The sequence below is a fragment of the Protopterus annectens genome, chromosome 4.part0 (genome assembly GCF_019279795.1).
Source record: "Protopterus annectens isolate FY-2018-M chromosome 4.part0, PAN1.0, whole genome shotgun sequence".
Lineage (NCBI taxonomy): Eukaryota > Metazoa > Chordata > Ceratodontiformes > Protopteridae > Protopterus > Protopterus annectens.
In genome coordinates this window covers 691,507,287-691,523,428 of record NC_056733.1, presented here as the reverse complement: position 1 = coordinate 691,523,428, position 16,142 = coordinate 691,507,287, and the positions used below count along the sequence as shown (strand labels likewise).

Here is a 16,142-nt window from a genome sequence, read left to right as displayed (position 1 = left end):
TAGTAATAAGGGATCTAGGGACCCAAGTAGATAGTCAGCTTTCCTTTGATAACCATGTTGCCAAGGTGGTTTGAAAATCCTTCTATGTGACCCATCTGATCACGAAAGGGTTCGCATCAAGATCTAAGGATGTAGTGGTACCCCTCTACTCTTCCCTCATCAGACCCATTATTGAGTACAATGCACCAATTGGAATGTACCTGGCTAGGCATCTCCAGCAGCTGGAGAGACCACAGAGGTACCTCACTAAGAGGATTACTGGCCTCAAACAGTTGCCCTATGCAGCACAATTGAAAAAACTAAGGCTTTTCTCTATTGCATACCGCCTTCTCAGAGGCGATCTCTGTCTAACATACAGAGCCATGTCCAACCCATAACTATTGAACATGCTCCATCTTAGCAAAACCAAATCCACTCGAGCTACACGCTCCAGGGATATAAATCTCAGCACAACAATGAATAGAACATGCCGGAGGGATAGATTCCCTTCGCAAAGACTTCCCTTGCTATGGAACAATGTCCCGATCTACATAAGACAGAGCCCCTCACTATCACTCTTCAAGAGGAGCCTTGACGAGTGGATGGGTAATAGAAAGTTCACACCAGGGATCATACCAACAGCTCTACTAGATAGGGGCCAAGGATACTAGCTGCTAGATCAAGGGCCTAGGGAACTAACCAAAGGGGCGGTGAATACCGCACAATGTGGCTGGGCTAATATATGCCTTCGGGCAGATAGCCCAGTATCTACCTATGAACCTATAAAGTTATTTCTATATTTACCTTGAATCAAGCCATAAATGTCCCAGTGTTTTATTCTGATCCTGAAAACAAGCAAGAAAAAATTCTGCATACCTTGGATGCATACAGGCAGTTCAGTTACTACTTTGACAGAACAAGCCCTGTAGGAATGCTGAACATCTGTTTGACTCCTATACAGATTCTAGAGACAGCAATCTGGTCCTCTGTTCATACTTTCACAAAACACTACAAGCAGAATTCCTTTTCAAGGTCCCGAGCAGATTTTGCTAAGACCATTTCCAGGGGCTCCTGTATCCATATCCTTCCATGTCCAGAATAAGGTAAGCTTTAGGTATCTACCCAAAATGCCACTGAGACAGTGGGAATGATGAACAAAGTATAGTTGTATAAGTCCTACTTACCTGTAACAGTACATGTTCAAATTTCGCAGTACCTCAGTTGGCAGCACCCACCCACCATTCCCCAGAATGTGCACAGTTGAGGTGGGTTTCAACCTCTTTAATTCAGATATTGTTGGATTTGGTGTTTATCTGGTATTATAACTGGCTCTGAATTTACTCTTCCTAGTTGATTGACTTCAGGTGCTTTCCTCTCCTTCTTTGTGGAAGTGAAAAACCCTGAACACACTTCTTGTGACAGCTGAAGGCCTTCCTCTTTAGATATACTCAGTCAATCAGCAGGCCAGTACTGGTTACTTTGGCAGATAACCCAAAATGCCACTGAGACAGTGAGGAATTTGAACATCTCTTAAATGTAAGTAGGACTTTCACAACTGTAATTTACTCAGTAACAGCCTCCAAACAAGCTTTGTGCCAGGTGAGTGGAAGACAGCAATAGTTATTCCCCTGCATAAAGGTGGGGTATCAATGGACTCAGTTAATTATAGACCCATACGCCTGACCAGCCTCATCTGTAAAACTATGGAAAAGATTATTATGCAGTAAAGAAATAATAACATAGGTAATCTACTGACCCAAGCCAGTTCAGATTTGTCAAGTGCAGATTCTGCCAACTTAGCTTTGTTGACATCTTCAAGGAGATTAATCTAGCAATGGCTGAGGTCATATAATTTCACACTGCATGTCTAAACCTCACAAATGCATTCAATACCATCTGACACTGAGATAAACTAAATGCAAATACCTATGTAACTTGTTGAATAACAAATTCGCTCACAAATATAACCCAGAAAATTAGGGTGGGTGGCACTTTCTCTTCCAAAAGACTTGTGGTATACCAATATCTAGGGTCTATATTAAATCAGCGAATGCTTAAAAAAGCAAACGCTGATTTATCGACCCCATGTAAGCGAAAGCTTACAATCCCAAACACTTGGCACAGCAATTTTTTTCCCAAGGAAAAAATCGCTGTTCCACAAAAAAAAAATAAAAATAAAAACTTAAAAACATTACATAAAGTGGGGGGGCATTGCGCCCCACCCCCCCCTACTTAAATATACCAACTCCAAGATCACACTACGAACGGTGGCAGCCAAGAGATTTCTTTCCAGGGAAAGAAATCGTTTATATGCTGCTGCACTATTTTGGTGTTTTGTGCTTTCAAGTTCGATCAAGACGCATTCGAAGGATTGTGTCTTTGATTATATAATAGGAAACCATATCTATTACATGTGCTTGAGTCACATTTTCTTGAGGCACACATCCTTACTGCTACTCACTCGTTTCGGTAAGTGCTCTAACTTCCAGTAACCCATCTTCCATAATGTTAACTATCCCTACCAGAACCATGATCCTAACCCTAAAAACTCCCACCCAGTGTCTAATTATAAAGTCCCCCAGCCCTCTCTAAACCTAAAATTGTTCCTATCCCTAAAGTCCTGATTGCTCCTTAAACTTAAAATCCCTGTCCCCCTCCTAAAGTCCATGCTCCACTCCCTGTCCTCCTCCTTAAACCTAAAAGCACCCTCCCAGCTTCCCTTCCCCACATACCTGGTCCATGGTGAGCACTTGCTTGCACCCATCTCCTACAATGTGAGCAGATACTGTATCAATTGCATTGCTAACTCACATTCGAGTTCGAGCATGAGCAGCTGATTGGACTGGCCTACAGACATTCAAGTCCCTGATGTAAGTTACTGGAATTTGAGCAGTTGGTGTTCAAGCTGCTGTAGACATTCCAGAGTACCCAAGGATTCAGTCCTTGGGCAAATCTTCTTTTGCATTTACTTCTCTGAGGCAAAAACAAATATTAATGGTTTATGGCTGACTACCTTTGCAGACAACTGTAGATTTGGTGCCATCATTAGTTTTCCAAAGAATGCCAAAATCCTCCAAGAGGGCCTTTCATAAACAAATAGCTGGTGTCGAAACCATGGAATAAAACTAAATACCAAGAAATGTATAGTCATATCCTTTGGCAAGCATGTCTTCCCATGTAACTTTCACATTGAAAACATACCTGTAGTCAGGGATCTACGAACCTATGTCGATGATCAAAACATATCCACTTTTGTAAGGAAGTCCTTTATCATTGCACTGCTTATATCTAAAGGAATGGAATCCAGGTCCTCCTTTCCATATTTTAGTGCTCTTAGCTGATTCTTCCTCTGTTTTATTATTGGCAGTTACCATTGTGGCAATTCTGTTGTCACCATTGCTGGTATTTTTTTTTAGTCTTTCGAGTACTCTGTCTACCATTGTGGTAGTTCTTCCTTTTCTTTCCTTCTTTTCTTTCTTAAAAAAAAATATCCATGTAGATGGAGTCCTTTCTTATAATTTTTGGCTTGAGTAATATTTTGTGTTGTTGGTGCAGTTTTAATTATAAGGCCTTGACTGACCTCAAGAACAAATTAGTTCTGCAGGGTCCCTTTCCCTCTACATCTTCGTCTTCATTGGCTTGGGCTCAAACCCCTCAAAAAGTCAGATAAATCTAAAGTTGACACTCTAACTAAGGACAAGGAGTCCTGGAAATGGTCTTCAGATCAACCGTCAACTTTGGCTTTGGCTCCTTCAACAGACCCTCCTGCTAAGATTCCTAAAAGGTCGGATATGTCAGTCTTGGATCCAACAACTCAAAAATCAAAGTTTCCTCGGATCCGTACTCACCACTTCTATTGGATTCAATTTCCTTCAGGCTTCTCTCTCCCTTCCTAGAGGAGTCACCTTGAAGACTTTCTAAACCACCTTCCGCTATGTCCTATCTTTGATCTTCCAGAAGCCTTTCAGAAGCAGATGTGGACAGGATGATGAGGAAGTATCTCAGAGCATAGAGACAAATGGAGGTTCTTCTGAGTTTGATCCCTTCCGGGCCTGAGAGCCAACATCTGCCCACTTCCCCTGAGATACCTCTTTCTTTGATTCATTCTTCTGATTTGGAGCCATTGGATCTGAGATCTCTGGGGGTGTCTACTTCAGATATGAAGACTGCTCTTCGACTCCAGTGGTTCCCCTGAGTTGACCGGCATCAAGTGCTTTTGAGCCAGATGACTCTCGGAGCTGAAGCATTGGCGTTGGATCTGGAGGCTTGAGATTTTAGAGCTATCTCTTCCCCTCAGAGCCTCAGCTGGATAGCTGCAGTCCAACTCCCTACTTGGGTGGATTGCGATGGGGTTGCAGGAGGCGACGATCTGAGAGGTTCCAGCTTTGGAGCCATCAACTTCTGTTTCTCCTAGGCTTTCTGCTTTCAAGGTTGTGGAGCGTTTTTTTCTCCATGACTAGAGAACAGACATCCCTGCCTCCATCTGTTCAGACAACCCTGCCTCGTACTGTTCTGTATTCTGTGCCTCAATCATCTCTTCCACTGGGACAGCCAACCCAAACAAGCCTCCACCCAGTCCATCAGGACATTGTTATCTCTTCCAACACTTCCCCAAAACATCCCAATGAGGAAGTTCCTTGAAAAAGAATATGCAAGATGAGGCACTTAGATTCCCCCTAGGAATCTCTCATGGAGAACACTACTTTTGATGAAGGGGAGGGATCCCCCAGATCACCACCTGATAATGTCTGCTTTATAGACCTACTGAGCTCTTGGAAAAAAAAAGTAGCTGGTCTTCCAATACATTTTCATTGTCATTTTTATTGCTATTGCTGTTGTTTTATTACTTTTGTTTTTAATAAATTAGTCTGGCGTGACAGTTTGGAGAGAATATTTTTTCTTCTGCTGCTGCTTTGTTTTTTTCTCTCCACTTTACCACATTTTTCCACATTTTTCACTTGAATTTGCTCCCATTTCTTATGTGGACTTGTGGACTTCATATTGCCTTGACTATTGCATTAACTATTGACGATTGAATATGACACAGCCTATGGAGAACACCTCTGTTGTTCGGACATTGAATGGACTACTACAAAGAGATAATCCCCTGCTTGGGCGTACTATATCGGTGGATAGAAGGTTGGCTGACAATACTAACATGGAGGGTGAGACTCATGACTTTCTGTTAATGCTTAAGACCTTAGAAAATAAGGTTAAAAGCTTTAAAAAGTTTCAGTGGCAACATTTCAGCTTTAATGCCTACCTTGAACTGGGAATTGTACCTAGAGGACTGCGTGTTCTCAACATGCCATCGTATGGTAACACTCTTCCTGAGCAAAATGGCAAGAACTGAATATTAAGCTTAGCCTTGATTATATGCGCCTAATGAACAAATTTTTTATGTCTAAAGAAACAGAATTATGTGCTGAAATTAATGAGCTTGAAAAACAACTTACTGAGGCATCTGTTTTTAATAGAAATATCTCCCTGTATGACAACATGTTGAGAAGACTGGACACATTCAATAAGCATTTGGAAGCTAGCAAAAGGAAAAAGCTACAGGGTGATATAAATTACTTTAATAATAGTCGTATCTTTCATTGGACTAAAACAACTTACAATGATAAGGGTATGGCTACTACTATACAGACTGTCTCACATAAAAATACTGCCTTTTCTACTAACTGCTCATCTGAAAGTAGCATACAGAACCCTCAGAATGAATATACTGTCGCTGACAGCCAACCAGATGTTGAGTCTGTTCCTTTGAATATGTCGGTGACGTTAATACGTCCTAAGGACATTCACGATCTATCTGCAATGGCAGAACAATGGCCTCAAGCGAAGGGAAGTGAAAAACCGCCTAAAAAAAAGTTTTTAGATGCCGTGCAGGGACTCAATATTCAATTACCAGAGAAGGTGGCTGTTCGAGAGCGCAATACGCTACAGCAACACTCGAGGTCGAGGGGGAAGATCAAAAGCTGGTCCCACTACAAGAAGCAGAGCCCGCGATTGACAGAATGCCAGGATAAGGTAGCGTCCAAGAATTCTCTATCCTTTCAGACTAAAACTTTTCCATCAAATTCTCTATTGCAGCAGAATGATTTGAGCACTGAAAATTTTAATGAATATTCCTCAAATGACTATAGTGTGGTATGTAGTGGACTGTCTATCCACACAGAGCCTATTGAATGCTTAAATTGTTCTATTTGGATGCAGGGTTGTAACTGTCATTCTGAAAATGTTTCTGCTTGTAGTAATTTGACATAATTTTCTTGTTTTAATAATGTTGCCAACAGTTTGGTATCTGCAACAACGAGTGGAATATGTGATAATTTTTTCCATGCTAGCACAGCACTTTACAATGAACTTCATTCCAAGAATTTTGACTTTAAGTCGAGTGAAAAATCTTTAGATGTGTTACCTCACAGTTTCGCCAATTAGGTGATTAGTAGGGTGAAACCATCTAATGAGAATGATACTACTCGACAAATTTATGTTAATACTGATGCATCTAATTATTGTTGTCTGATGGGGAATAATGCTACCCCTGTATATGATGTTTCTGATGAATGTGTTGCAACTCAATCTAGTCATATGATACCCATTTCTAAATCTGGGGGTAATGTGGCTAGTTTTGAGAATAGTACTATTGATGTTGTCTCTAGTGTATCAGATTGTTGTCAAATGATAGGGAATAACATTAATGCTGTTCAAAATACTATTGCTAAATGTGTTGAATTCAACACTAATTGTATGATACCATCTCCTGAACTGCGGGTAGGAACCACTGCTAGTACACAAATACTGCATCCTTATGTATTGGACTACATTCAGTTGGTGGGAGTATGGATCTTGTGAATAGGCCAGCTAGGACTGATTGTATTGATGAATGTGTTGACCATGTGACATTATCTACTGATCCTCAGATAATAGTCCCTGATACTGTACAAGGTACTGAGTCTTTAGATATATCTAATTTAACTTGTGAAAATACAAATTCTATGAATGGATCTACTAATATGGATGGTGTAGTAACCCATTCATCTGTGGTCAATCTTTCTAAATATCAACTAACTGAAGCTGAGTTAGCTTTGTTATCACATGGGATTAAATTTATCCCTACAGCCACTGATGATGTAATAAATGCTGTTACTGATTTGGGTTTGTTCTCTAGTGGTTTAAACTTAAAGAACATCTATGGAAATTATAACAATATTAATAATAACTTCTTGAGAAGGACTAGTACTTTTATTCCAATAAGTGACCCTGTTATCTCTATAATTAATGAAATATGTGAAAAGGCGGTACGTAATTTATACACAAGAAATAATGGTCCAAAATATTATAACCCGAATCAATTAGAAAGTAAAGCATTGAAATTGCTACAGAATAACAAACACATTGTTATAAAATAGGCTGATAAGGGAGGAGCAATAGTAGTAATGGACATGGAACATTAGAGATGAATCTACATTTAAAGTTATTGGCAATAAGGATATAGACAACATGATTAGTAGAATAAATATGACCATATATGACCTTCAAATAATGAATGATATAGATCTTGAAATTTTTCACTATTATCTGTTCCCTGTCCTACTATTCCCATATTGTATGGATTCCCTAAGATTCATAAATCCATGGAACAACCACCTATGAGGCCTATTGCTTCTGGTGGTGGTTGGATCATGAAGCCTATATCAGTTTATCTTCAGAGTATACTAAATGACTATTTAAAATTTGTTCCTAGCTACATTAAGGATAGTGGTGACTTCCTATCGCAACTCTACAACTGGTATGGTCAAACCAACTACCAGGATTTCCTTTTAGTAACCCTGAATATAAAATCACTATTTACCATCATTCCTAATGCTTATGGGATTGACTGCATTAGGCAAATATTACATAAGTATGGTTTAGTCAGTGGGAGAAGATCTGAGACAGTTTGTGAATTATTAGACCTGGTCCTAGAAAGTAATATTTTCGTCTTTAATAAAGAGATATATCATCAAGTTTCAGGTACTGCTATGGGTACTGCTGCAGCAAATACCTATGCCAGTCTGACCCTAAGTAAATGGGAAGAGAATTTAATCTATGGGGAAACTAATCCTTATGCTAGGAACATTAAATTTTATAAGCGTTTTGTGGATGATATTCTCTTGATTTGGCAGGGTACTATATTGGATCTACAGAATTTTTATGACTATTTGAATGATACTGTTGAATTTCTTAAATTTGAAATGAAGTTCTCTCATAAATCTTTAAGTTTTTTGGATATACAACTATCAATTACTGATCATGGATTACAAACTAGTCTGTATAAAAAGGATGTCTAAGTCAACAAATACCTTCATAAGAAAAGTATGCACCCTAGAAGAACTTTTAAGAGTGTTTTGAAAAGCCAATATTTAAGAGCTAGTAGGCTTAGTACATAATTAGATGCATGTAATATACAGATGCAGGAAATGACTACTAACTTTCTGGAGAAGGGATATAATATGGCTGAAATAGAGACAGCCAGAGAAGATGTTCTGGTCCTACGGGGTTCTACAGCTAAACCTTATTTCTCCATGAGAGATGTTGACAATACTGATACTATGGGCTGTAACAATAGACAACCACTTAGGTATCTTATGACATATAATAGGATGAGTAAAATAATTGAGAATGTCATAAGAAAGAATTGGTTTATATTGAAATCTATACCTGGCCATGAAAAGTGGCTTTAGGATCAGCCCGTGTTTACTTATCGTAATTGTAATAATTTGAAACAACTTTTATGCTATAAAGATTTCTCTTTAAATAATACACAAAGAACTGAGTTTAAGAAAAAAAGCACTTTTCCATGTTACAATTGTACATGCTGCACTAGTATTAATCAGTGTCCAGAATTTCGGCACCCCATGAGTGGAGGACATATACTTTCCATTGTACAGCGACATGTAACACGTCTGGAATTGTGTATCTTGCTACATGTAAGAAATGTCCAAGTTTTTATGTGGGAAAATCAGTCAGATGACTGAGAGATAGAATTCTGGAACACAGGTCTGAGATTCATTGGAATGTACTCACAAACTCATTGGCTTGTCACATCTCTGTTATGGATCCCACTCATGAATTTGATTTTAAGGTCATATCAATTATATATCCGGGTATTAGACGTGGGGATCATGTCAATAATGTAGACATGAAGGAGTATGAATGGATAATGAGACTTGAAGCAAGCAGAGATCCAGGTTTGAATAAACAAGTTACTTTAAAACCTGTTTTAAAGAATAAACAAAAGAGAATTAGGAAAAAATGAGAATAAGATGTTCTTCCTATTTCACATAATGTAGTTTCTATACCTTTAAGAACTGGGTGTTTACTTTGATTAATTAATGGCTGTGTCATGTGTTATTAGTATAAATATTGGTTCTAATTTTTATTTTGTGTAAGACACTGAGGAAGGATGTTTTGATATCCGAAAGCTTTGTCATTTTTATTGCTATTGCTATTGTTTTATTACTTTTGTTTTTAATAAATTAGTCTGGCGTGACGGTTTGGAGAGAATATTTTTTTTTCTTCTGCTGCTGCTGTTTTTTTCTCTCTACTTTACCACTTGTTTCCACATTTTTCACCTGACTCTGGTCTTCCAACACCCCAGGAGGAATCAGTGTTCCTGGAGGCTTTCTGATCTGGTCCATCTATTTCTTGAGTGCCCCCCCCCCCCCCAGCCAATGAGCCCTTTGCCTTAGTACTTTGGCAGGCGTGAAAGGAGATGGACACTGTTGAGCCTATACCAAAAAGACCAGATAAAATTCTTGCCCCCCCCCTCCCCAAAGACTGTGCACACTGGAGTAAGGGAGTACCTGTTGATGCCATGGTTGTGGCTGCAGCTACATGAAAGGAACTAGGAGACCAGAGTTCTTCTGTCCATCCCCCTAATAGAGAGTCTAGGTTGCTTGACAGATTTGGGAAGTGTGTTTATGCTTCAGCGACATTTGCACTTAGGTCTCTGAATTACTTGGCACATTTTACAAGGCTGTAAAGAGATTTGATCAGGTAGTTTACCAAATCTCTTTCTGGATCCATGTCCTCTGAGGATGGAAGCAGGATCTCTTTGCAGCTGGCCACTCTTTAGTCTATCTCAAATGTGTCCATGAGGCTGATTTCCCATACTGCGAAAAGTACCAGATGAGTAGCTGGTTCAGGCATAGCCATCAGGAGACATGCTTGGATGTGCTTATGTGATTTTGTGGAATCATTTAAGACTTCATTCATCAATGCACCCTTTGACAGATCTTCTTTGTTTGGCCCTAAGGTTAAAGACACACACTGTCCTGATGTGAACAAGAGAGAAAGACCTTGTCTACTGTGGGTGTACATTTTTCTACCCCTCAAAGGCCCTTCTCTAGGAACTAGTGAGAAGGCAGAATGATGTGGTTTAAGAAGTCCCTGGGCTATTGCCATGATTCACACACAGATAGTTCTCCCAGGGGCAGTGGGGGGATCTCAAATGGAAGACACTGTCTAGCAGCAGAAGTGTTTTGCAGAACCAGGATTTTACAAATTCTTTCTCAGATAAGCCCTATTAGTGTCCCTGAAGTGAAGCCCAATTGTCCTTCTCTGGAGGAAGTCAGGGGTCATTTATCCCTGTACCAGGGAGCCTGGCTGTCTATCACAAAAGATTTGTGGGTACAGAAGATTATATACAGAGGTTATACCAAACCATTTTTCCTAACCCCTCCCTCAGCCATTAAGAAAATCCCCAATGTTCCACTCAGTCAAATGGAAGCAGTATCTCTAGAAATAAAAAAAGCTGATAGAAAAAAAGAGTCAGCCAAGAGGTCCCCCCAGACCAGAGAGAGAGAGAGAAAGTCTGGAACTTGCTCAAGATTCTTTATAGTGCCAGAAAAGACAGGTGACTTGAGACCAATTCTGGATCTGCCCTTTGATCTCACTACACCCCCCCCCCCCAAGGGTGTTCACCAAATGCATGGCAGAAGTAGCAGCTTACTTGAGACTGCTGGTTTCCCTAGTTAGATGGCTGGCTTCTAAATTCCCCAACCAGGGCATCAGGTTCTTCAAGCAAGGAACTAATTGCTCTAGTTGTGTTCTCATCTGGGAATAATAGTCAATTACAACAAATCTCAGTTTATACCTACACAAAGTCTGGAGTTCATAGGTGCTTGTTTAGACACAGTCAGTCAGATAGCTTCTCTTCGCTTCATTCAAATAAATACACTGAGGTGCCAAGTCCAGAAACTGATTCAAAGTTTTTCCCATCCAACTCAATTAATATTACAGGCTCTGGGATCCATTGCAGCAGCTATCACCCTTGTTCCCCTGGCCAGGTTCCACATGGGAATACTTTAATGCAGCCTGTCTACTCAGTGGTCCATTTTTCAACATCCATTATCAGCTCCAGTCAAGATCACACAAGTGTGCAAAAGATATCTTCTTTGGTGGATTCATTCAAACCAACTCTTTGAAGGTATTACATTTGTTCTTCCCCTTCCCAAGGACACGGTGACTATGGATGCCTCCCAGCTCTGTTGGGGAGGCACCACTTGGGAAGGACAGTCCAAGGTATGTGGTGTCACAAAGAGCCCAAGACACATATCAATGTTCTGGAGATAAGGGATGTCTTCCTAGCATTGCAGGCCTTTCAAGATGTTCTCCCACCTGGGACAATTGCAATACAGATAGACAATATGTCAGTAGTTTGGTACATCAACAAGAAAGGGGGAACCAGTTCATACCCTCTTTGCCAAGAAGCTATGAGAGTATGGCAATGGATGATCTTTTCCAAATGCTTTCTAATAGCAATGCACATTTCAGGAATAACCAACGTGATAGCAGACAAACTAAGCAGGTCCATTCTGATGTCTCACAAGTGGTCATTGTGGCAGAGAGAGAGAATTTTTGGACAATGGGCCCAGACATGCTGCGATCTATTTACCTCTCCCCTCAACAGCAAATGCAGCAAGTTCTTTGCTCTGATTCCTCCATCAGAGGAGTCACTGAGAGATGCTCTAGTTCATGATTGCTCCTCCAGTCTCCTGTATGCCTTTCCAACCTTACTAATAATCCCCAAGTTGCTACAGAAAGCAGTTTGGATGAAGAGCACAGTTATCCTCATTTCTCCCTTTTGACCTCATCAGATTTGGTTCCCATTCCTATGGCCTCATCTTCTACATCCACCCTGGATTCTGGATCCAACTCTAGACCTTCTGTCTCACCTGACAGGCATGATTCATCCAGACATAGCAGGACTCAAACTGACTGCATGGTTTCTCCAGCTCCACAAATTGCTAGACAGCCCAGACTGTCCTCTCTAGTCCATCATATTTTGCTATCTTCCCATAAGGCTTCTATTAGAAAGAATTGCAAGAGTAAATGGAAAATATTTTCTTTTTTATTCCTTAGCAAAGAGGATATTCCTTAGCAAAGATCTGGATCCTTTTTCAGCTTTTGTACCAGCAATCCTTGGATTTTTAACTTCAAGCTTTAAAAGATATAGTTTTTCAACTATTAGAGCTCATTTGGCTGACATTTTTAATGTCCACATAGGCAAAAATAATTATACATTAGCCTTTTCTAAATTATGCAAAGCCTTTCTCAAGGGAGCCTTTTTGCTTACACCTCAATTAAAACATGCAACTCCCCCTTGGGATTTAAATATAATGCTTCAGGCCTTAACATAATCTCCCTTTAAACCTTCAGCTAAGGCGGACCTAAAAATGTTATCCTGGAAAACCATTTTTCTTGTGGCTATTACATCAGAGAGAAGAGTATCTGAACTCCAGTCTCTGTCTTTAAAGCCTTCTTATCTAATTTTTCACAAAGACAGGGTTTCATTGTGTACTAACCCGTCCTTTTTACCTGAGGTAGCTTCTGAGTCAAATATTAACTAGGTCATTAATCTCCCAGTTTTCTTTTCCCGTTTTTTTCAAATAAAGGCACATACATGTTACACCTGTTGGATGTATACAGGCAGCTTCATTTTTACCTTCACAGAATCAAATAATTTAGAAAGTCTGATCAACTATTTGTTTCTTTTTCTCCTACCAGATTAGGCAATCTAGTATCTAAAGTTACATTGGCCAATTGGCCAAATGGTTGACTGATTGTATAACTTTTGTCTGTGGTAAATTGAGACTATCTTTATCAAAACCACCTGTGGTGGTTTCATCAATGTTTTGGTCAGGGCTTCTTTAGATAACATTTGTGCAGCTGCAACTTGGGCTAATCCTCACACTTTAATTGCTCAGTACAAGTTGGATTTGATTTCCAGGAATAGAGCTGCCTTTGGTTCAGCAGTGCTCCAGAATATCCTTCTTTGAGGGCCTTCCAAGGTTTCAATAGCTGAGTACACTGTTCCATCAATTGAGGAATGAATGAAAATGACATTGTCTGAAAAAAGTCATGTGCTCACCATAACATGTTGTCCATTTTCATTCTTCCTCAACTCTCTGCCCACCTACCCCCTCCTTTTTGCTTCTGGAGAGATCTAAGAGTTGTACAGGAACCTCTGTTCCATGTTTGAGCTCCAGCTTCCCTTTCTCTTCCTACTGCTATTTCCCTTTATATTTAGGGGGCAGCAAATTCGATCTGAGGTATGTTAGGCTGGAGTAGCATTATGGGTAGTTTTAGGATCTGATGATTTGTAGAAGAGGCAGAGTCAAATCTGACTCTGGGATCCAAACCCATCAGTTGAGGAGGAATGAAAATGGACAACACAGATGGAATGTTATGGTGAGTACATATTTTTTTTTCTTTGGAACCATCCTCCACTTCACCTACTCTATTCAAACATAATTTGGATGAGTAGACAGGAAACCACAAATAGACCTCTGGTTTATCACCCATATCCCTCATGGATGCTGGCAACAGATAAATGTTTCAACATATCCTTGTTGCTGCCTGCCTTTGGGTTATTCATGTAGAAAATTCTGCAACTGTTTTTTTAATCAAAACAAGATAAATTAAGTAACTTTTTGAAGAAATGTCCCCATTTTCCTTCTAAAAGAATCACACTATATGCACTATAATATCTCCATGCTTTTTCTTCTTCTCAAATTTATTATTTTCCCATAACTGTTTCTGATTCAAATTCAAGTCATGTATTTTTTATTCATTCAGATTATTCAAATTTTTTACTTCTTGTACTACACTAATTTCAAAAAGGACAATCACTTTGCTCCAAAAATCATACATATTTAATGGTTCTTTGTTTGGCAAAAAAATTAAAATGCAAAACATATCCTCTGCAAACTCAGCCTTCAGTATAGACTTTGGCTACACTAATTGTGCGAATGTTGTTTTTCTTTACACAGACTGGTTTTTACAACAGTTGGAAATGGGGAAAACTGAAATTTCTACAATATTAAAAGAGAACACAAAACCCTTGCTAGCTGGGCCCTCTGGCTGTCCTTTTGCAGAATCTCCTTTCCTGTCTCCACAGAGATTTCAATGCAAACAATGTTATTGTCTAGCCTCTTTGAGACCCCAAGACTCGGTTTAGCAGCTTCTGTTACACAGTTTCAGGAGTCTGTCTCTGAAAATCTGTAAAAACATCATATTAGTGTACTAGATTGCTAGCAAGGGTTTTTTGTTCTCTTCTAATACAGTAGAAATTTCAGCTTGGCCCATTTCTAGTCTGTTGTAAAATATGAGAGCATTACATCCAGAAGTAAGAAACAGTGCTGCCCAATAACACATCTCTAGCTGAAGTCAAATCCACCCCACTGCCATTCTCCTATGTAGAAGAGCACCAAAAATAGTACCCTTCACAAATTAGGAAGGGAACTTCCTTAGTGCCCTGATAGCTTTCTTCCAATTTGACTAAACATTACTTTCTATCTTCCTTGAAAGTAGATCATTGGCTTAGTGGGACTACCAAAGCCAAGAAAAGTAAGTAATCACCTTTTCCTCAAGACCTCTCCAATTATTTTTTTTTCATTTATTTAGCAATGCTGACTTGCTAAGTACATAAAAGTAACTTACTGAGATAATGCATATCTAATGTCTGTTATTAACCTTGAGAAACTTGCTAAAGTTTACATTTTGAGCATGGGCTACTGACACTGAGGCAATGTGTTTGTCTTTGTGCAAGGGCCTTTGTTCAGGAATTAGTCCTCACATCAGTAGTTCCTTCTTTTGTATGTACTGAGTGGGATATGGACCATAATACAGTTTTGGTTTACAGTGCTTTCCATGCAGTACCATCTAACAACAGTAGCATGCATTCATAGCCAGATTTTACTTGGGAAGGCAGTAGGACATAGCCATCCTTCTGATTTTAGGAATGCAGTGGAAATGAGAAGAAAGATAGAGGTTTCTGTAGATGGTTTTGACAACTGTACAGGCTTACTGACATGAGAGATACTGGGCATGGGTGTAGTCTGAGTCTATATGTGCCTGCATAGGACTATTTATAATGCCTTTGGGATGGTGGCCTAATGGTTAAGGTGTTTGCCTTACAAACACAATGTACAGGGTTTGAATCTCACAGGGGATAATTGGCTAGGCTTAAAATGTCTTGCAAGAGCAGTTAGCCTAGTACTAATCTATGAACCTATGAACCTAGTAAAACTGCATTCCTTACAGTGGAAATCCCCAATCATTACTGCAGACTGTAGGGATGTCCACTGCATAGGCTTTGTAGTGATTGTGTTAATGGTGGTACCTTGAGAACTGTGGCCACTGGTGGTGCTGCACTGCTGTGCACCATCTGGGTGATGCAGATCTCCAGGAGAGAAATAACTGGAGTTTCAGGAACCAAACTTCTTTTTATAAAACATTTAGTTTTAACAGGCTGCTAGGTGTCATTAGAATAATTGTCTTTACTTGAAAATGCATTTTTGCCATGCCAGCCATTTACTTGCTACTATTTCATTTAATCCTCAGTAGTGCAGTAATACATTATATTTATAGACAGTTTAATTACTAGGATTTACTTCATATGCAGTTTACTGATAATTAAATCTGTAATAAAACAAAGATGACATTAAGGCATGAAAAACACATTATAGGATAAATTTAGTCTGTATTTCGGAAGATATACAAACACTGTGGCCATTGTGTGCATAAGTTTTTACCCTTTTTAACCATAATTTGATTCAGGTCTGTTTGTAGTATTAGAATGAAAGACTCATCTGGCATCTCAAGAATAA

At 39.4% G+C, this 16,142-nt stretch overlaps 1 protein-coding gene across 5 annotated transcripts in view; it reads left to right on the top strand.

Moving 5' to 3' along the window:
- KDM2B (lysine demethylase 2B) overlaps positions 1-16,142 on the top strand; it is a 3,837,686-nt gene that overhangs the window by 2,202,561 nt on the left and 1,618,983 nt on the right. The gene's annotated exons all lie outside the window — the stretch shown is intronic.